Source organism: Macaca nemestrina, chromosome 17 (assembly GCF_043159975.1).
Source record: "Macaca nemestrina isolate mMacNem1 chromosome 17, mMacNem.hap1, whole genome shotgun sequence".
Lineage (NCBI taxonomy): Eukaryota > Metazoa > Chordata > Mammalia > Primates > Cercopithecidae > Macaca > Macaca nemestrina.
This window is the reverse complement of record NC_092141.1, coordinates 11,188,334-11,211,568: the sequence shown is the minus strand read 5'-3', so window position 1 is coordinate 11,211,568 and position 23,235 is coordinate 11,188,334. Positions and strand designations below refer to the sequence as shown.

General features: G+C 45.6%; 1 long non-coding RNA gene across 5 annotated transcripts in view; it reads right to left on the bottom strand.

The window, feature by feature from the left end:
• LOC105473565 (uncharacterized) overlaps positions 1-23,235 on the bottom strand; it is a 316,160-nt gene that overhangs the window by 41,623 nt on the left and 251,302 nt on the right. For 4 of the 5 annotated variants that reach the window (XR_011615375.1, XR_011615374.1, XR_011615372.1 and 1 more), the window contains one exon: positions 1,849-4,304. This is a non-coding gene — a long non-coding RNA (uncharacterized lncRNA). The remainder of the gene's footprint in view (positions 1-1,848; positions 4,305-23,235) is intronic. The other variant, XR_011615373.1, reaches the window with a different exon arrangement.

The following is a 23,235-nucleotide window of genomic DNA, read 5'->3' as shown; positions in this document are numbered from 1 at the left end:
CCACCCTGCACCAGATGTGGAGAGAACTGCAAATGTTTGGAAAACAGCACCAATGATAACTACAACGTTTCTGGGGTTAGGATGACAGATCAGGCATGCCCAGCCCTTCAGGGAAAACAAACAAAAACAAAACAAAAAACAACAATACACTTTGCTTCAGGCTCAGAAGCAGGCTTTCATCCCTTACTATTAAATTTGAACCCAGGAGAGCCCCGTGATGATTCCAGTGGGAGGATAAAGAGAGCACGTGGTGGCCAAAAGGTCCTCTGCAAGACACAGTTTGTTACCTTCTGTGGACATTTATTGAGCAACAACATTTACCATGATGGATGGCTCCTAGAAGCATGACATTTCAATGTTTATTGATTCTCTAGTGTGCTAGACAGGACTCGGGACACGCTCAGAGCTGGGCATGTGGCCGTATGGCCAGCTTCAGTGCATAAAGTGGGGTTGACAGATGCCCCTGAACCCAGCCCACTAAGGGTACATCATCCTCCTCCTTCCTGCAGGACACATGTGAAGCCTTAAAGTTCAGTTCTCCCCCGATTAAAGGCCAGGCTGCCTCGGCCCACAGGGATGAGTCCTGTGTCCAGCTCTTCTGTTGTTTCTCTTCAAATTTACACTGAGGGTTTCTTGTCTTGCTCACTTTTCAGTTGTATGATGAATGTCAGTGGCAACAGGTACAAAGCCTCCGATCTGTCCCTCCCCAGTACACTTTGCAAGGACCCGGAAGCATGTGTCAATTCTGATTGCCGTCCGTGTTCCCAACTCTCTCAGATCCCTCAAGAACCTCCTGGGGACCAAAAGCATAATTCTAGCAAAAGCTCTGTATGGAATTCTCCCTTCTTTCTGAGCCAATGTCAAGGAGTGAGGGAAACAAAAGTACAGTGGAGTGTGGCGTGCTGATGTCATGCTGGCTTTGAGAGGGAAAACCAGGAGCTCTGGAGAACCCAGGCTTCAGTAGGGAGGGCTGTTTGCGATCTCGCGTGGGTCAGGGATGTGAGTTCCCCTGGAGGGGAGCTGCCATTGGGCAAGAGTGACACAAGGACTCAACGGGGGTCTTGAGGGGCCTCATACAGGAAGAAGCTGGTATCACAGATTGGACCCCTGGAAACCATGCCAAAGCTAGCCTGGCCACCTTGCTGTGGGTCATCTGAGAAAAGGGGTAGCAGTGTGTCATTCCTAAGATCACACAGCCAGTTATCAGGAATCCTGGCCCAGCACACCTGGCACTGCATGCCAGATGGGAATGGCAATGGTTACAGACTCCAGACAGCCAAGACACAGCTGAGCCATCTCCGGACCTGTCATCAGAGAAGTGCCTGAGAGGGAAGCCACTGAGAGGTCATCACTCAACTTCTTGAGGATTCTGAAGGCTACAGGTGCCCCAGGGCCATGGAGGAATAGAAGTAAAATGTTGATTATTCCTTTTGTAAGATTCATCCTACCTTGATTTATCATTCAGGCTCTGCAGGGAGCTTCAATTAAAAGTCAGGTTTTACTACTTGCATATGGTTGACAATAAATAGTAAGTCATTTTTTTTTTTTTAAAGAGAGAGGGGGTCTCACTCTGTTGCCCAGGCTGGAGTGCAGTGATGTCATCCTAGCTCACTGAAGCCCTGAACTCCTGATTTCCGGGCTCAAGCAATCCTCCTGCCTTGGCCTCCCAAAGTCCAGGGATTCCAGGCACTGGCCACCATACCTGGTCATTAAGTTATCATTTTTTTTACCTTGATAATATTTTGTCAAACATTCTATTTGTAAGGACTCTTTGAGTTGTGACACAAATTGCATTAAGAAGGAAAAAAGTGAATTATTAGCCAAATAAACTAATAGTCAAAGATGTACCTTGATTCAGATATCAACTGTTGGCATCAGGAAACTCTCTTTCTCCCTCTCTCCTCTGCTTTCCTTTGTTTTTCCTTCATTCTCATGAAGCTGACTCTTCTCATGAAGTGGCAACATAGCTGGTAACAGGACCCGATACTCATGTTTACAACCCAGCACCAACCACAGAAAAATGGCAGCTCAGAAAACGTCCCATGATTGACCCTCACTGGCCCAGCCTGGGTCATTTTTCCATCCCAAGCCAACAACTGTGGCCAGACAATGCAGTGGAATTGACCAACTACCCATAACTAGAACTGGGTGCTGGGGGCTCATCCTTCCTCAAACGCCAAGGATTTTCCTAGTCCTGGCAGGGGACTGGTTGCTAACGAAAATGAGGATGCTGTTCCTGGAGGCAGAATGCATGGGTAAGCAGGCAGAAGAGACAGCCGCTCACTGCAAACCCCTGCTAATCTTCCTTGTGTCTTGTTTTTAAATGCTGTGCTGCATCTTGCTTCCTCCCTAAGCAGCCATCAGTTACTGCTATTAAAGGGCTGTTTAGTTTAATTCAGTAAGTTTATTATTGGATCTGAAGAGGGTGAACCCAAACAAAACGCTGGCTGTCCCCTCCTGAGTTCTTCTTCTGTGCTCTTTGCTGCTCAAAAAACAAGTCAAGAGAAAAAGTGAGCATCCCTACAGGGCTAAATTTCTGTTCCCTACGAGCAGGATTCTAGTGATTTTAGGAGGACATGGAGATCCCATAAACTATAGGACAGACTCAACTTAGGTTTTTAAAGCCTTCCAGTTGTTGGTAAAATATGGTTACTTTGTCCAAATTGTCTTCATTCAAATTAAGTCTCTGCTTACCTAGTTGTTTACAGAAACCCTCACAAATGAGATTAACATTAAAAAACAAAGAAGAAAAGACAACAAGATAATTAAGTCTGATTTCTCCAGAGCAGTTGTTGACAGCCCTGGAAAAGTGCCAAAGCTAATTGACTGAAGATATTTCCCATGCAGTTAATTGCAAATGGTCATTGAAAGCCCTTGAAATTAACTCAGGTTCCCTCAACCAAAGTGTGGAGAAGGGATTTACAAGTGTGAAGGAGACTGGGGCTTTAAACGGGAACCCACCAGGGACATCGGCTCTTCCTGTCCCAGACAAGATGAGACTCGGCAGACTAACGTCAAATCTCATCACTCCTCTGGGCCTCAGTCTTCTGCTCTGTAAAATGGCCATAGTGGGTAGGGGTGGGGTGGTCTTGTCAGAGCAGGATGACCTGACCGTCTGTGATCTCAAGCTCTGACCACGTGCAAGGCCTCTGCTGGGATTGACAGGGACAAAAACAAAACAAAACAAAACAAAACAAAACAAAAGCCTCATTCTTCAAGTCACATTTCAAACCTGTAATGGGGGACTTTAAAAAAAAACAAAACAAAAAAAAGTCAGTGAAAAGTAGAGAGCCACTGGTCACAGGGTAGGTTGGAGGGAAGATGCATTACTGGTCAGGAAGAACAAGAGAACCCAGGAAGATCTGGGAAGGTTCCCAAGTGGGATGTCTTGAAGAGTAAGATTCAGGTGCATAGGGGTGTGGGGACCAGCCCGAGCTGAGCCACATGTGCGTGGTGTGTGTGGGAGCCTCCCACGCTGGTAAGACCAGAGCATCCGTGCACTGAGAGACGTCCTACTCTTGCTGCCAAAGAACGGTCACTATCCCTGTCTACCAGTGGGACTCCCACAGGGTCGGGAATCCTGCAGGACTTGGGACTCTCTGGCTCAGGAGGCACACATGTGCTTCAGGGCACAAAGCAGCTTGGGGACCAGGTCTTCCTGCAGCCCCTTCTATGGAGTGTTTTCTGATCTCCACCCTAGTGCTTGACTCTCAACTCTGCTCTCCTCTGCCTCAGGACAGCTGATTGCCCTTCACCCTCACAATGTCAGCATCCCGGTGGCTGCTTCTGCCTCGTGATAGATGTGCATTGTCCCCTCTCTCTGCATTTTTTATTTTCCTTTGGCACCTGTTAACCTAAAAAAAAAATGTATAGATTTGGAAAAGAGAGGGGAGACTATTTCTTGTGAGGGATTACATCCTGCAAGGTGGCCATCCGGTAGGCTGGGAAATACAGCCACCAGCCAAGACCAGAGACAAGCATTTCAAAGGAGTAGGGGTTAGGGCAGGAGCTTTATGCTGACTGGGTTGCCTGAACATACATATTCATAAAGGTGGTCCCCACACATGCATATTGAACAAGCATGCATGTAACATAAGACCCATGTTCACCTTAGGGTGGAGACTTAATATTTCAATATATGACAATTAGGCATAATATGTCATAAAGTCTTTTCAGGACATGAAGGCACTCAACTGCACAGCCTCTGTAAACTGGCCAGAACCAGTCCATGGTTGGTGGTGGTCTTCTTATCTGGAGAAAGTTCCTGAAATCAGTCTCTTGTCCAACCGAAGCTGTAGTCATGGCTGGTGGAACAGGGGATCAGTCAGTGTCTGTGGGCTGGATGAATTGTCATTGTTTTCATATTGTTTAACTTGAAGCCAGTGCTTGTTCAGCTGCTAGAGAAAAATAAAACTCTTGTGGCAGTTAGAACGTAGTTTATTATTTAGGTGTAGCCTGCATGACTTAACCCTTCCATGGTATGGCCTTAGGTACTGTTTATAATTTGATATTCTATTGTCAGTCTGATGATCCCTATTTTAACATTAATGCTGATGAGTTATTGTGTCTAAACCACAAAAGGGTGGGGTATAAGGAGATGTGTTTTGCCTCCCTTTCCATCATGGCTGGGAACCCAGTTCTTAAGTTTACTGTGGGGTCTCCTTGGCCAAGAGAGGATCTGTCCAGTCGGTTGTGGGGGGGCTCAGGATTTTTTTTAGCTTATACCCGCTGCAGCAATGAATAATTTCCTACCCACATAGCGAGTTAAGATCCTCATAAAGGTGAACCTGATTAGATGTGAGGAGAGACACACGTCACTGATCAGATCTTCGATCATGTGTCTAGTACAAGTCAAATTAGACACACGTGGCATAGAACAAGGACACCTGTCAGTAACCTTCTGCAGCCATTTGCCTCAACAAGCAGTCGTAGGCAAGGACTTCTCAGGGAGGTTTATGGTGTCAGGTTGATTGGCATCGCTAATGTGAAAAAGATATAGAGACAAAAGTAAATATTCTGTGTGGGCCCCACGGTCTCTCTCACAACTACTCGACTCTGCAATTGTGGCACAAAAGCAGCCACAGACAACACATAAATGAATGCACGTGGCTGTGTTCCAATAAAGCTTTGTTTATGGATACTGAAATTTGAATTTCACATAATTTGGATGTGTCACAAAATACTCTTTTTTTTCTCCAAACATTTAAAGATGTGAAAACCATTTTCAGTTTGTGGACCACATATAAACAGGCAGCAGGCCAGATGGGCCCACGGGATGTAGTTTGCCAACTCTTAGTTTATGTCTGTGGTTTTCAAATCATGGTCCCTGGATGAGCAGCCTCCACATCACCTGGAAACTTGTCAGACTTGAGATTTCTCAGTTCCAACCTCGGGTCTATTGAATTAGAAAGAGGGGGTAGCCCTCCAGGTGATTCTGATCCACAGTCAAAGTTTGTGGATCACTGGTCCAGAATTTGAATGTCTACCAAAATCGCCTGGAGGGCAATTTTGCCCAGGGGAGCATCTGACTCTAGGAAGTGGGGATGGAAAACTCAATTGCTGGATTGTCAGCACAGCCGACTTTTCCCCAACTACAGCTTCTCTTCATATTAACTGGCTTAATAAATTATCACCTATCTATGGGTTTAAAATAATTAGTAAGACTGTGGCCCATTCTCTCCAACTCCAGGGAAAAGGATAAATTTGACCAGGATGTTTGTTGATCATCCAGCCTTCCTTATTTATGTATTCCCAATATGTGTCTATATTTATTGGAACCTTCTGGCTTTTGTACTCTGACAGTTTATGACCCATCGCCTAATTTAAGAGTATTGGGTAGAGATAAGTGACTTTCTACCCCTTTCTGCCATTCTCTCCAACATTTGCAAGACACTGATTTCCCTCTCCTTCTTTCTCTCCTCTTCCCACTTCTTCTTGCCCTTAGCTTGTTAAAATAAGCTCAATAATAATAACTAACCCTTAGTGATGTTTATTTCATGCCAGGTACCGTTCTCAGCCTAGTATTGACATAACTGATCCTGACAAGAAAACTATGAAGAAGGTAGGATTATTACCCCTGAGAAACTGAAGCACAGTGAGCTTAAACAATTGCCTAACGTCAAACAACTGATAACTGGAAGAGCCTGGCAGTCTGATTTGGGTTCCTTGCTCCTACCATTATGGATTTATTACCCCTTAGCCCTGCCGTAGATTCACTAAGCCTGGGGAAAAAACATCACTAGAAGATGCAAAGATGCTTCCTCAGATTTGTATTCAAAATGTGAAAGGTAAAACTTTTCAAGGAAAACATCTTCATGACCGTGGGGTAGACAAAGATTTTTTTAAATGGGACACAAAAGGGCTAAGCATAAAGACAAGAAAAGTTGCTAAATTGGTCAACACTAAAGTTAAGAACCTCTACTTATCCAAAGACACCAGTTAGAGCATGAAAAGACAAGCCACATGTTTTAATGGTCAAAATATTTGAACAGTCTGGTCACAGGTGAGGTTATCCAAATGGCCATTAAATATATTTTTTAAAAGGCTCCAACTTTATCAGTCTTCAGGAAGATGCTAATTAAATCAGTGATCTGATACACTGCACCACCACCAAACAAAAATCTAAACTTTTGTTTTTTAATAAGTGTTTATGAGAATGTGCAGCACCAGAGCGCCCATACACTGGTGTCAGGAATGTAAATTGTTGCAATCACTTTGGAAAGCTATTTGGCCGCATTCACTAGAGCTTAACGTAGGCATACCCGATGGCCCAGCAATCGGGTATGCAATACTATCATTGCTCTATAGTATTCCATTCCTAGGCATTTGTCTCAAAGAAATGTGTGCATGTGTTCACCAAAGAAATGTACTGGAAGTCTCATAGCAGCATCCCAAATGGAAAGTACCCAAATACGCATCAACAGAAGAATGGATAAATAGTAGTATATATACAGAATGGAATACTACAGAGCAATGATACATGACAGCAACGCAACTACACACAATATGGATGAATTAATCTTACAAAGAATGTTGAGCAAAATAAGGCACACACTACACCCCTACACACACACACACACACACACACACAGAGAGAGAGAGAGAGAGAGAGAAAGAGAGAGAGAGAGAGAGAGAATCTACACTATTAGAAGTTGGAATAGTGGTTCCCCTCGTGGCACGGAAATAGAGAGGTTAGTGACTAGGAAAGGAGGCATGAGGGGTTTCTAGAGTTCTAGTCATATTGTTTTTTACTTGAGTACTGGATACACAAATATATTAAGTTTGTGAAAATTCATTGTATGGTATCCTCCTATGTACTTTTCTGAAGTATGTTGTACTTCAGTGAAACATTTATGAAATACTTCTATTAGATAAACAGGTGCCTACACTTTATACCTGTTCCAACTGTCCTGAGGTCGCAACACGCTTGGAATTTCTAACCCCATGTGTAGATAATTGCTGGAAGCCTTTTACGGATTTCTCATTAAGTGAGCAGTTAAGCTCAGAAAAATCCCCAGATTCTTGGCTTGGAGTAACAAAGATCCCCATACTGAAGCAACTTCCAAGCATGTTCCAAGCTGAGTTAAATCTTTCAAACATCACTTGTTCTGGCTCCGTGGAGAGAGAATTCTGTAGTCCAATTCATCTCCTACATCCTGACTGTTAGCAAACTTCCCTTTTTTTTTTTTTTTTTTTTTTCTTTTTTGAGACAGAGTCTTGCTCTTATCGCCCAGGCTGGAGTGCAGTGGTGCGATCTTGGTTCACTGCAACCTCCACTTCCCAGGTTCAAGCGATTCTCCTGCCTCAGCCTCCTAAGTAGCTGGGACTACAAGCATCCGCCACCATGCCTGGCTAATTTTTGTGTTTTTAGAAGAGACGGGGTTTTGCCATGTTGACCAGGATAGTCTCGAACTCCCGACCTTGTGATGCTCCCGCTTCACCCTCCCAAAGTGCTGGGATTACAGGCCTGAGCCACCGTGCCCGGCCTAAGCTTCCCTTCTTAAATAAGAAACTCTCTTTCTGATTAGGCTAACAGGGAAAGTATTTCCTAAGCCTTGGCACTGCATCATGACATCCAAACAGACACTAAGTGAACTAAGATCACTGACATCCATGAAGATCAGAGGCTAAAAACAAGTTGTCTGGACAACATGTTTTGTTTGGCGATGTGGTATTGTGTTTTAAATGTGAATTAGCTGCCAATGTTTTTAAATGAGATTTCACCTAAAACTCTAGATTTCTGGTTTCTCTGGAAAAATCAAGTGTCACTTATCTCCCCAAGGCCCACCCCCAGCCCTCTCCCCTTGGCTACATTAGGTCCTCAGCCTCTGTAGACATAGGGTTGCAACTCATGTAGAAAATCTCAATAAACAATCACAAAAAAGGTCCTTGTTCTGATGGACATTATAAGATATGATACCGGACATTTTATTAATTGGATCAATTAATATTGATGGGTCAGGTCCTATATTGATGGGTCAGGTCCTTAAATTACCAAACCAGTAATTTAAGCATTTGGACCTGGTTTCAGCATTGCTAAAATAACAGAATGGTAGAGATTTTCTAAAGTCTTCTTCAGCTTTAGATTTTGATTCCTCTGTGATTGCAATTAACTGGAGAAGTGTTATGTAATGATCTTTCAGGAGTAGGCCAAGCATTCCAAAATAGCATATGAACCTACGCACGTGTAGTCAACCTCCTGCGTGGTTACTGGGGTCTGCCCTGGCCTTGCTCCTTGTGAGCCTCCGTTTAGTAGCCATAGGAAAAGAGAGACTATTTAGAAAGCATTCAACCATCAGAGCTTTATTTAAAGAAGTCGAGAATGGTTTCATTTTAGAAACCTCAACAAATTTCCCATTTTTTACACCAGGACCTAGAAGTCCCCAACTAGCCTCGCCCCAGATCTACTGAATAAGTTGGCTTTTTTTTTTTTTTTTTTTTTTGAGATGGGGTCTCGCTCTGTCACCCAGGCTGGAGGTCAATGGCGTGGTTTCGGCTCACTGCAACCTCTGCCTCCCAGGTTCAAGGAATTCTCCTGCCTCAGCCTCCCGAGTAGCTGGGATTACAGACGCCCACCACCACACCCAGCTAATTTTTGTATTTTCAGTAGAGATGGGGTTTCACATGTTGGCCAGGCCGGTCTCAAACTCCTGACCTCGGGTGATCCGCCCGCTCGGCCTCCCAAAGTGCTGAGATTACAGGTGTGAGCCACCGTGTCCCGCCTCAGTTGGCATTTTAACAAGATCCTCAGGTGATTTATATGTCATTCATATTTAAGACATGCTGTTTTGGAAGATACCCTGGAAATATCTATCCGCGACAATCCACCTTCATCTGCCTATCCCAACCAACAGTCAGGAGGCCATGGACTGACAGCAGGCTTGTTCCCAATCCTCCTCTAACAGCAACCAATCTCATGGATGACATTCATTCACACCCATGTTCCCAGGGACAAACCCAAAGCGTGCTCTCCCGACTCCTGGTGAACCTACCTTTTCTCTCCTACTCAAGAAAGCACCTTGGAATTCTAGTGAGTGAAGGTGACTGTTCCAAATTTTCAAAAGTGAATAAGGTACATCCTGTCCTCGTGTCACTACTATTGAGCAACAAATTACTGGAACCCTCTTCACAACTACTCATGACACACCAATGGAAGGAGACATAGAGCTGAGAACTGCAAGCAGGAGCCTGGGAAGAAGAGCATGACCCTGGGAGGAGGGAAAGCGGGACTGCCTGGTGCCCTTCCAGGCAGATGCTAATGCATCTTTCCAGCCCTTAACCTCCCTGCCAGAGAAGCAAGCTGGTAATGTGATGAGCTGTCACTGTTCATTATGGGGACAGTCAATGAGCCTAGAAGTGTTTGCAGGCATGAACAAGCTGTGGGGGCAGCATTAGAGGAGGAGTGCTGGGGCAGAGGGCTGAGGAAGGCAGGCAAGGGACCGGGAGCAGCCCATCCCAAGTCAGCCCCTGCCCAGTGTGTCTGCTGGGCAGCCTGTCCCTACACAAGCTGTAAAGGGCATTGCTTCCTGCACACTGACATAGGGGCTGGCCTGGGGGGATCATGAGCCAGGCAGGGTCTACCTACTAACCACCTGAAAGAATGAACCTGGGAGTCTCTCCAAGTGCCCCAGCAGCTCTAAGACAGGAGCTATGGGAGAAAAGAGAAAATAGATGGGACTGTTGGCCAGGAAGAAGGACCAAGGGATTCTGCTGGTCTTTGTGAGGATTCTACTCTCCTCCAGGTAAATCAGAACCACCCCCCACCCAATCCATGTCTCATGTAAGTCCTGGATCTGACAGCAGGATGGAACAAGATTTGATCCGTTCAGATCCCTGTAATCAGAAATAGGGTAAGTATTTCTTTGTCACAATTTGAAGCCCCAAATGGTCAAATGATTCACCCAAGGTCATTGGACTAAAACTGTGTGGAAAAGAGAATAATCAGAACTCTGTTGCATTTCTGTCCTCTGATGTGGGATGTTTCCATAGCCCAGAGACCTGTGACAGTGGCAGCTTCGGGGCAAGAAGCAGGAGGGTGAGCCATCTGCACATCTGGCTAAGTTTCCTGTATATTCCTCTCTTGGGATGCATTCCCCCTACTCCCTAGGTCCAGGCCGAGCCTCCTTCCCCCATGAAGCTTACCCTGACCCCCAGTCACCCCCATGGCACTTGTGTTTGTCCTACAAATAGTGTCTAAGAAGTGAGCCCATCAACCTGTCCCATCACGATTCTATTCCCTACATCATGTATGTAAGTATCTCCTCATTTGCTTGTAAGGTCCTCAGGGGTAAAGGCCCTGCAGAATATGCTTCTTTTCTCTCACTAATCCTAGCAGAGTCCAATATATGATGTAGATTTCAGTATTGCCCACTGACTGAGCACATCGGTAAGAAGCTGCCCTAAGATTTTAAACAAAAAGAGCTCCAGTAAGGGAAAACTGGAGGGAACTTAAAAGGACCCGTTTCTAGAAGCTTATCTTCCCCACTCCCCCCCCCCAAAAAAACCGTGAGGGGGTATTTCTGATCTGTAAGCAGCTTAAAAGAGGTCACTGTTTTTATATTTCTGAATCCACTCCTCTTGTCCGCCCACTTCTAGCACAATTCCTGGCACATGTGAGGTGCTCAATGAACGTGGGTCAATTGCATGTAGTGAGGGAAGGGCAATGTAGGAGAATTAAGAGAAAGCAGGACTGAGAGGTGAATGGATTGAGGGAATGTGCCTGTCATTGCCTATTTGGCTTCAGTGCCATTCCTGCCATCTCATGCTCTGTTCCATCCCAGCTGCGGCTGCTGTGGGTGATGGCCAGAAGTGGCCAATACCTACAGGGCCCAAAGATGGCTCTAGACCCAGCAGCAGCAGCAGGCAATTGCAGCTTCCAACGGCCTCTTGTTGCTATCTACAATGCAGCAGTAATTTCTTTGAATAGCAGCCACAACCTCTAGCAGGGTCAGCCACCACTGTGCTACGGGGCTCTAGAACCCTCTTGCTTGGTTCCTTCAGCCCTAGGGAAAATCACAGATTCCTGGAACTTCCAATCTCTGTCATAGCTCATCTTCCCCCCCTCTCCTCTTTGTGGCTCTCTCAGCACTCCCAATGCTTTTGTAACATGTTTTATCTAGTAGTCCCCCTGTGTTTGAAATATTTAGCATGGTTTCTGTTTCTCTGGCTGGACTTTGATGAAAGAAAAAAGACAGAAAAGAGAACACAAAAGAGGGTAAAGGTGATAGAAGAAAAACATCGTGTGACCAGAAGCAAATGTCAGTTCTGATAGAAAATGTAAACAAATTCAGAAGCCATCTGTATTCAGTCCCCAGGAGTCTCTTCTCCCCAGAGCACTGTGACACAAACAAGACCATCCTTCCCTGAGAAAAGCCTTTGGGTTTAGCCTTTCCATCTCCCACTTTCCAACTTTTCTTGATAATCCCACAGTCTCACGCACAGCCAGGCAAACAGTTCTCCCTGGTATCACCGCAAACTCTTGCACCTGTTCTTCCTGTTTGAAGGGAGGGCTCGGCTATCACCTTGAGCTTCTTCAACTCTGAAAACAGATCTTGAATTATCAACTGTGTGTGTCATGAGAGATGCCAGGAGCTCCTCACAGCCTTCCCTGGCATTGCAGTTTATATCATTTGCTCTTGCTGTAAACCAAAAACCAAAAACCAAACCAAAACAAAAAAACACAAACAAAACTAATGAAGAAACAGCCATCTTTTATGTGCAGATGCCTGCTTCTGCTGTAAGTATCTTTCATTTTCAACCAACACCTGGGACCAGGGAGATCACACGGTCAGTGGGAGGAGATGGAGCTAGCAGGGGGCTGGAAAAAGCCCCTTGGGACTGAGTAAGGCAGCTGGTGCATAGATGAGCATTTCTCCCTTCTTCCATGCCCTGCAATGCGAAGATTATTGTCATTTGCCTGGTTGCTACCAAAGCATCACCTCTCAGCCTGTCTCATTTTCTCACTATGTTCTTTCTTGAGTTTTTCCCATTTGCATTCTTCCTCCTTTCCCCTCTGCCCTACTTGCAGTGACTTCATCTTCATAAAGCAAGAGTTGAGGTAATCAGCAGAGAATGTGAGAGTGGGAATGAAGTCAGAGGCTTGGGGGGTGTGGAGAGTGAGCCCCTCATTAGGTGGTGAAAAGAAGCCTTGAAAAGTATCAGTGAAAGCCCCATTGAGATCCAATTGTATGAATCTGTGAGTGACCTACCAGAACTGACTCATAGCTCTCTCTAGAAAGACCCTGCAGCCAAGGAGTGGAGAAATATGGCAGTGCAATTTATTCAGAGCAGGAGCCCAGCAGAGCCAATGGTCAAGCAGATGAAGAATTCGATGAGGGTTTTGCGAGCAGTGTTGAAATGGCTGATCATGAAGTTAGTCTTTATAAGGGAACAAATTTTTGTCCACAAAACTGACAACAGAAATAGCCTCTGATACAGTCCCAAGCTAAGAGCTGATTCTCTCCCATAATTTGTTTAGAAAGTTACTAAGAAGTTTGGAAAGTTAACATGTTTGGTTGTGTGCAATAAAAATGAATAAGGGACTGGGCACAGTGGCTCATGCCTGTAATCCCAGCACTTTGGGAGGCCAAGGTGGACGGATCACTAGGTCAGGAGTTTGAGACCAGCCTGGCCGAGATGGTGAAACCCCGTCTCTACTAAAAATACAAAAATTAGCTGGGCGTGGTGGCAGGTGCCTGTAATCCCAGCTACTCAGGAGGCTGAGGCAGGGAGAATTACTTGAACCCAGGAGGCGGAGGCTGCAGTGAGCCGAGGTCATGCCACTGCACTCCAGCCTGGGTGAGCAAGACTCCGTCTCAAAAAAAAAAAAGGGGGGGGGGTGTGGGGGCTGAATTCTAAAACCACACCTCTCTTGGCCCTATATTTCAGCTAGTTTTTAACTTTCATATGGAACATTGTGCTGACTCCTAAGTCTTCGAGTGAGCTGTTTATGGAGGGGAGATTGCCCCCAACTCTCTCCCCATATTCATACCCCCAATTCCAAATTAAGGGAGCTTGCCAGTTTGCTACAGTAAGTTTATTGGGCTCTCACTGGGTTTTTTATGAAGAGGGATCCTTGCATCGCTCCTGCCCCTTAGCTTCATTTAGCTCCATTTGGGGAGGTCATAAGAGATTAAGCCAAGACCCTGGAGGTAGCTCAACTAAAGAAGGAAGCTCACATCTGGAATCTGAAGGAAACCACGCCCTGAACTACGGTAGGACAGGACTTCCTGGGAGGAGCAGCACAGAGACTGGAAATCCAGCTAGGCAGGTGGATGCCGACAAATGCTGAGGCAGCTGTTTAAATGCAAGAGGTGAATTTCAGGAGAACCCGAGGAGCCTGAAAGACTCCAGGAGCACCGTAGGGCCAGGTTCAAAGACAGACACAAACACAGACTTTAGCTAGAGTGGGATATGTCCTGCAGGGTTTCATGAGTCTGGACAAGCAAGACTCCAAGTCTATGAACTCAGAGAGGTGGCGGGAGCAGCAATGGGCAGGACCCCAAGGCAAAATCAAAGCTGTGGGTCTTTTCCCTTGTGCCAGAGGAGGTGAGAGAGGAGAGCACTGTCTCTGGCTAAGGCAACATGGCTGGTGTCTCTTGGAGTCTGTAACTCAGGAGTCAAGGGAGGTGTCTGAGAGAGTGAGACTAGGCAGGCTGGGAAGACAAGCAGTGGTGCTGACTGCGGAAAACAGCATATCTCATTTAACTGTCAGGACAAGTTGTTTGGGCTGGTGGGAGTATTTTCAGTACGTAAAATACTGAAACGTCCTGGTGATTAAAGAGCTGTCATCAGGATGAAGTCAAAATGCAGAAAAGAGTTTGAAACCTGATCAGCCCCAGCTTTCCTTCGGTAGCTTTGGAAAGGACTCATGTGAACGGCGTATGCAGGGATGCAGCCTAAAGACTAATTTTCTCAAAGCGCTGTGGCTGACACAGCAAAAGAAAAAGGGTTTGGCTAGATTAGGGCAAAGATAGATGAGTATAAATGATGTGTTAGGTAGTTTATCAGTTTGAGTGGGAGAATTAATCTACGATCTGTGTGTGTCTGGATGTGTGTGGATATATAATTCAGAAATGGCAAGGAGGAAGCATTAAGGTTGAGAAATGGTGCAATTAAAAGAGTCAAGAATCACCTCTGTGAAGGCTCCTGCATCATCATTAATGCAGCCACATTACCCTCCACAAACATTGCACAAGGTCCCGTTTACAGCCTCCAACGACTCACAGAGGAGGGCCAGGTGCCAGCAGCATCTCTGAGGCTCCTTGGGGAAATTAGTGATTTTTCTACTTGACAAGCCCCTGATTTAACCAAGTCCTGCCCAGAGCAACTGTAACTGTTTCCATAATATAACCCTGGAGATGCTGGTAGGAAAAAAAAAAAAAGAGAAAGCAATTAGCCAGCTACCTAGTGGTGGTCAAAATTTCTGTTTCTATAGGTCTGGGATGGGGCCTGAGAGTCTGCTGTTTGAGTTTGTTTTTGTTTTAAGAGACAAGGCCGGCTGGGCGCGGTGGCTCACGCCTGTAATCCCAACACTTTGGGAGGCTGAGGCAGGCAGACCACGAGGTCACAAGATCGAGACCATCCTGGCTAACACGGTGAAACCCCACCTCTACTAAAAATACAAAAAATTAGCCAGGCGTGGTGGCGGGCGCCTGTAGTCCCAGCTACTCGGGAGGCTGAGGCAGGAGAATGGCGTGAACTCGGGAGGCGGAACTTGCAGTGAGCCGAGATTGCGCCACTGCACTCCAGCCTGGGTGACAGAGCGAGACTCCATCTCAAAAAAAAAAAAAAAAAAAAAGAGAGAGAGAGACGAGGCCTTGATCTCTGCCCAAGTTGAAGTGGAGTGGTGCAATCATAGCCCACTGCAACCTTGAACTCCTGGGCTCAAGTCTCAGCCTCCTGAATTCCTGAATTCCTGCCTCAGCCTCCTGAGTAGTTGGGATTACAGATACACACCACAACGCCAGGCTATTTTTTTTTTTTTTTTTTTGTAGGGAAGAGGTCTCACTATGTTACCCAGGCTGGTCTCAAACTCCTAGCCTCAAGCCATCCTCCCACCTCACTCTCCTGGGTAGCTGCAGTTGCAGACCTGAGCCACTGCACCTGGCAGATTCTGCATTTCTAAGAAGCTCTCAGGTGGTGCTGACACTTCTGGTCCCTAGACCACCTTTGAGTACCAAAGATCTAGATGCCTTGGAATAGAGACCTCTGAGCTTGTTAGAAATGCAGATCTCAGGCCCAGTGCAGACCACTTGAATCAGGCTCTGCATTCTAGCAAGATCCCTGGGTGATTTACAGGCTCATTCATGTTTGAGAAGTACCCTTTAATGACTCTCCTTGGTTTCCTTAGAAAGATCTGTGATCCCCCTAAAATTACATGTGTGCACTTGTTTGTGTTTAGGGTGCATATGGCGTTCCGGTATTCGAATACTGGCACAAATTCCTCCTTCCTTCCAGGTTCTTGACTGAAGGAGAGATAGTCAAGGAAAAATAGTCAAATGGGAAACTCAATACAGAAAAGAAAAGAAAAGAAAAGGAAAGAAAAGAAAAGAAAAGAAAAGAAAAGAAAAGAAAAGAAAAGAAAAAAGAAAAGAATAGCTGTGAATCAGAACCTCTGAGCCAGCATCTGATGCTTCTCAAAGCAGAGTTTCTCTAATAACATGGGCTGGTTGGTGCACAGTCTCAAAGCCCAGAGAGCTGAGCAGGATTTCCTCTTCTAATAGAATGTCTGAGTCTGTGGAGCAAACCTAATGGTCTTGTCCTATGAGCAAAGATGACTGATCTCTCTAACGCTCCCAGGTGAGCTGGAGATTCTGGAACAAACATTCAGTGCCTGGCCAGCCAGCATAGAAAGCCAGGTGGGGTCTTAGGTGTGCTTGACTCCTGAGGATCCCCAGGAAGGGGGGAACCCATGGTGCTGAGCACCAGAAATAAAAGGAAATGGTCTTGGCTCCTGTTGTTATACTCGCTAAACACACTCAGAGAATGCAGGACACTCATATGAGCAATTCCTCTTGCCTTTGTGAGAAGCTGGTGAGTGAAGTCAGCAAAGAGACAAAGTCCCATCATCTGGCCTTGCCCAAGATGAGTAAAGGAAGCAGGGGTCTCCATTCCCTCTGAGCTGAAGCAGAAACATTAGGAGAGAAATATTTTTTTAAAAAATAGAGGAATCTTTTTCCTATTGCAAAAATGAGGAAAGAGTCTATTCCCAAAGGGACCCATCCATGCACAAGAAAAGTTTAAGCTGCTCTAACCTGGAGCCTTCCTTGGCCACCACTTGAAGTCTGGGATGAAGAGGTTTCCAGGGAATTGTAAGGTGCCTTTAGCCAGCTCAGGCTGTTGCTGGATCCACAGACTACTGAGCAGAGATGACTAATCATTCGATGTGTGATCAGTTGTGGGGTAGCAGCTACTACCATAGCTTCCTCCCCACAGCTCAGAGATGCTCCCCAGATGAGGGAAGGTAATTAATCCCACCAATAGGCTCCCTTCCCTGCAATCCACTGGCACCCACCATCTCTAATGCCTCCCTTCACCTCCCATCCTCCTCCAACAGATCTTCCTCAAAGCTAATGAAGCTTAAGTTTCAGAGCACCTGCCTTGCGCAGACCCCTAGAATATTGGGAGTCTCTGAGGGTTGCAGAGCATCCCAGGATCAGTGGAAACATGAGGTTGCAATCAGGAAGTGTTCTTATTTCAGCTTTTTTCCCTGGTAAATTATCTGAAGAGATTATAAAAGACAGTGACTGAATTCCCAAGATTCCAGTCATTTATTTTGACATTTTTCTCATTCTAAATATCTACATTTCTAGCCAATTTTTTTTTCTTAAAGCAGGCCCCCCCAAATCTTATAAGTTTCAGCCCCCTACCCACCCTGAACCTACACCCAACCATGCTGCAATCAAGAAAAATGACAAGGAGCCTCTCTCCACTAATAGCTGAGAAGGTCAGCTCCAGAGTCCCTGCCCCACCATTCCTGCTTTGAAAAGAATGAGCTTTTTCAGAAGCATCTTCACTTCTCAGCTGTGCTGAGAAGGATGGAAGTCAATGACATCCTTAGAGGCTTCCAGAAGATAAGATCAAATTCTCATCTTCCAGAAGATCAGATTCAGATTCTTCTAGAAGCAATGTAGGTTCCCTCCAGCCCCTTGGAAAATGTCTAACTAAAAACAAAACAAAACAAACCCCAGCACCTTCCCCTTTGTCTTGCTCATGCTTTGAATACCTCATGCTTGTTCTCTTCCTCAAAGCTCGAACACAAAACTAATTCGCACTCCCAGTCAAAGTCACCTGGAAGTCAGCTTGCTCTTGCCCCAGCGCCCCTCACCACCCCCCACCCTTTTTTTTTTTCCTTTTTCTTTTTTTGCGAGATGGAGTCTCGCTCTTTCACCCAGGCTGGAGTGCACTGGCGCAATCACGGCTCACTGCAACCTCCACCTCCCAGGTTCAAGCGATTCTCCTGCCTCAGCCTCCTGAGTAGCTGGGGCTACAGGCACGTGCCACCATGCCTGGCTAATTTTTTGTATTTTTAGTACAGACGGGGTTTCCCATATTAGCCAGAAAGGTCTCGATCTCCTGACCTCGTGATCTGCCCGCCTCGGCCTCCCAAAGTGCTGGGATTACAAGTGTGAGCCACTGTGCCCCGCCTGCCCCCAGCGCTTTCTAAAGGCCCATCTTCCTGCCTAGGCTTCAAAGGGCTCCTTTGTCTCCAGGAGATGGAACCAAGATGCAGGATACACTGAGGGCAGTAAAGCTATGACCCCCACGATGAGTGTCCAGGTCGGGGCAAGGGGAGAAATTGCCTTAAGTTGCCACTTGATGGAAGCCCAGATCCACTGATCCTGGGACGCTCTGCAACTCTCAGATACTCCCAGCATTCTAGGGGCCTGTGCAAGGCAGGTGCTCTGAGACTTAAGCTTCATTAGCTTTGAGGAAAATTGCCTTAAGTTGCCATTTGAAGGAAACCCAAGAATGGTTGGGCATTTGGAACTGACACCCATCAAGGCCAGGATTTTCACCTGGGAGTGAATAATGCAGTGAACTTAGGCAGGAGAGCTGCATTTAAGCCCTAGCTCAATGCAGCTTTTATCATCTATTATCTGTATACTAATTGTAGCTAAGTCACAGCATCAGCCTAAAGATTAAATGAGATTACACACATGGACACTCTTTATTAACCCCAATCATTTTAGATTTTATGTAGGCATAACCATTCTTTATAATTTTGGGCTTCCTCAGTGACAAAGCAAACAGATTCTGCTGTGTGAGGTATTTTTTTTTCTCTCAGACTTAACTTCACCATTCAGTTAACTATTCCACATATTTGTCTTAGAAGAAGAATGTCGACATGGCCTAGTCCTGCTTTTGAGACCAGAAATGTCAGGTCTCTGGAGGAAGGGTGGCAAAGTGGGCTCCAGTGATTGATTTCATGAAGACTGTGTAGAGGGAAGCAGACTAAGGAAGGAAAGAGGGAAGGTGGGTTCTGGACAGCACCTAGAGAGGGAACACGGGAAGTTGTGGAGACAATGTGAGGAGCCTCTGAGCTTCAACTTGTGTCACAGAAAAGCTTGGACTATTGCAGGGACTCAGGAATAATATGGAAGCCATGTGAGGCCCACAGACCATCCAGTGTCCATTTGTACGAGCACCATGGAGAAGCTCTGTTGCTGTCCTCCGTTTTGATGTCCAGTAGTGCCCAACAGATCGTTCGATGACCATCTTGCAGAAGTGATACCTGGTGTTCCCTGATTTGTACATACATATTATATAAAAATATAATATATATATATATATTTTGGTTGCCATCTAACTTACTCCAAATAGACAGTCCTCCTTTGAACACTGCAAGACTTTTCTAAGACCCCAACTCAGAAGCTGGGACCATGGATATCCCAGTGAGGTGAGTGAGGGCATGGAAAGGCACGGCCCTGCACCTGTGCCTCAGTCAGACATCACAGGACCAGCTTGAGATGTGCCTTGGAGAGAATCCAGTGGTGAGACAGCTACCACCACCCCACTGCAGCAAAAGGAAGCAGAGGACACCCCCCACCACCTCAAAGAATAAGATCTGGAGAAATACAAAACCAAGGGGCAGCAATAACATGAAATACCCTAGTAACAAAAGTGAGCATGTTTGGAGATTGATCCTTTCTTTCTGTATGTCTCTGAAGAATGGAGGAAAACATATTCATCTTCGTTAGTTTTTCTTTTTCCAGACACAGCATATGGCATACACTGTAATTTTTCCTGATCTCATCCAGTCTCAATACCCTCACCACTAACAACTCTATTCCAAACAGGTATATTTTGGAGATAGATGTGGCAGAATTTCCTGAAGGATTGCACAGAGAAGGTAAGAAGAAAGCAGGAGTCAAGAATGACTTCAAGCATTTTGGACTCAACGACTAGCAAATGGTGATGTCACCTACTGAGATGTAGTGGGGAGGAACAGGTATTGGTGTCTGAAATCATTTATTTAGTTAATTGGAATTTTCTGGTTCTCCTACTAAACTATATGCTTCACAAAAAAGGGGACTTTGTACTTTGTCTTCTTTATACAGTTCACTGCTGCCTAAAATAATACTTGGAATAATGATGGCACTCAATAAATATGCATTGGATGAATAAATTGCAGGAAATAAAAGTAAGTGCAATAGGTTCAGGGGAGAGATGAGTTTGGGATGGAAGAATTACAGGGTTTGTTGTTGTTTAGAGATGGAGTTTTGCTCTTGTTGCCCAGGTTGGAGTACAATAGTGAGGTCTCAGCTCACTGCAACCTCTGCCTCCCGGGTTCAAGTGATTCTCCTGCCTCAGCCTCCTGAGTAGCTGGGATTACAGGCACCTTCCACCATGCCCAGCTAATTTTTGTATTTTTGGTAGAGACGGGGTTTCACCACATTGGTCAGGCTGGTCTTGAACTCCAGACCTCAGCCTCCCGAAGTGCTGGGATGACAGGCGTGAGCCACCACACCCAGCCAAGGAATTACAGTTTAATTTGAGAAATGTTCAATTCAAAAAGCCAAGAAAACATCAAATTGTAGAAATCATATAAGTTCTTGGATATTGGAGTTTGGAGTTTAGGGAAAAGGTCAAAGTTGAAGAGAAAAATGTCAGGGGTATCCATATGAGATTGGTACCTAAAGTCCAGAGCCCATGGGATCACCTAGCAAAAGGTCTCCTTGGAGATCGAGGGAGGAGCACAGAGGGTCACCAATATTTAAAGATCTGGAAAAGAACGAAGAGCCAGCAAAGGAGACTAGAAAGGAGTCCGTGGTTATGTAAGAAAGCAAATGTGAAGACATCATTATTTTAGAAACCACAAGAGCAACGGGTTTCAAGGTGGAATCCAACAGCTGTGGGTTCAATCCTGCTAAGAAGATGCATAAGATGGGTGTTGTTCCTGTGTCTCTCACTGAGTTACCAACACACTGAGGGCTGAGCTTTTGCTGTTGCATCATGCTGCACCCAAGATAATATCACCATGCCCTGCTGTGACAAGAAGCACCAGGGAGGCAGATGTGGGATGGTGCAAAGGGCCCATGGAGAGACATGGATCCTTATCCCTGCTGACAGCACTGGCTACCTTTGGTTGAGAATCTACTCCATACTTGATACAGTGATAGGCACATAACATGGTATCTCCCATTTAATACTCACAGCAACTCCATAGATGGAGACAACTCTGGGATGTACTTGTATGATGACCATTTGACAGGTTTCCCAAAGTCAGGGTGCTGGTCAGTGCTAGAAACCAATAGAGCCTTTATTGGGGTGGTTAAGGGAGTGGACTTTGGATTTGGACAGACCTGAACTTAGTTCCTGGTGCTGCCACTGACTGAAAACATGGTATCATCTGTCTGGATCTCAGTTTCCTTGACAGTAAAATGATCCAGTTGGATGAGGAGATCACAGTCATCACCTTAAATACCACATGCTACAATCATAGTTTTTGTTCTTCAAGGGCATAGTGCAGAAAAAGAGGTGAGATTCCAGAAACTTTAACCCATGCCTAACACTTAGGCAAAAATGCCCAATGGAGTATCTCATCTGTTACTAAATTGTCTTCTCAAAGTCGGCTCAAAGACTGATGACCTGTTGTTGCTACTGTTGATGCCACTACTTCTGGGACCAGGGGACCAAGTATACAGCCTTCTGGTCATTCTTCACCCATTGGGCACCAGGCAGTGCATAAGCTAATGGTGTGGTGAAGAAGATGTGTTTTATCTCCACCAGCCTAATGATGGAGTGAGTGGCTGGAGGAGCAGCAATTAAGGATTTTCTGCCTTTTTCTGGAAAGAAGCTAAGATAGATGCACTTGTCTGTTGAGAATAATGAGGAGGAACTCTTATACATTTTAAGGGAACCCAGAGAAGTTTAGTCTGGAATTGGAAGAGCAAGGGGAGGCACAGGGCTGCCTTCTGAGTGTTGTTCATCATAATGGCCCATGGCACTCCAAGTTCACTGAAGATGTCGTCCACATTCTCTCCAAGGGAAAGGGCTGTGGAATGGAAGGGGATTGACTCTGCACTGCTCCAAAGAATGAGTGAAGACCAGTAAGTAGAAGTTACAGTGAAGGCTATTTTCAATTTACTGTAAGAGACAGAATAGGAGAAGGGCTGAGTGCATCAGCTTTGGAGTCAACAGCTGCACAATCTAAGGCATGTAACTTGTATTTCTGAATCTCAGTTTTTGCATCTATAAAGTGAGAATAGAGGGTTTAGCATCTGCCTAGGCCATATCATCTTTGGTTTCATTAGCATTAGAAAGAGCATTCTGACAGCAGTTAGAGGCCAACCTCTGAGACTAGATGGATTTGGGTAAATGACCATCCAACAAGGAAAAAATATCTCAGAATGGAGACAGGCCCTGTCCAACCCTAGGACCTGAAGTCTGGGCATGCCTCTGAGCAGTTCACCAACTGCAGGTCCCGTCTGACTTATGTTTCCAAAACAGAGTTCTTGCTTTGTTTTGCTTTACTTTTCTTTGTTTTGTTTCCCAGAAAAGGGCAAAAGAGCAGAACAATGTACTGAAAGTACTAGAAGTTTTTTTTACATGGATCCTCAGGGCAGCAGTTTCTGAGGTCTCTGAATAAGAAAAAAGCAGGATGCACATCTTCAGCAACATGCCTGCTTTGTGCTGAATGAGGAGAGGCCTCCTGGTGCAGTTGCCAAGCCTGTTCAATATCTCATGACTGTCTCTATGGCAACCCGTGGCTGACAGGCCCTGGCAGCCCAATCGCAGATAGACAAGGTTAACTCCTCCCTCACTGAGGCCAGAAGATCCCACCACTCCAGTGAATGCAAAACCTTGGTCTTCAGTCCTTCAGAACGAAAGTACCTGAGGGGATACTGCAGCTTGTCAAAAGAATTTTTGTTATAGCAGCAGAACCTGTTCTTTGTATATTGAAGTGCATTAAATTAGGGTACATTGTTTTAGCTATTCTGGCCAAGCCAGGATGGGGCATTGTACATTCTGCCTCCTCTGAGATGAAATAGTTCATGAAATACTTCTGTTGGCAGGGGATGTGGACTCCAGGACCCCACAGGAAACCCACTGCTCTAGACTCTAAATGCTGTAGAAGTTGGAAGAAGAGGGAGACCCTTGAAGATGGAATGAGTCAAGGAAGGCTACACGGAAGAAGTAGGATCTTGATGAATCCTTGGAGGATGGATAGTAAGTGGTGGGCAAGAAGGTTCCCAAGGCACTCATGTCAGAGGGATACTTGGAAAGCCCTTT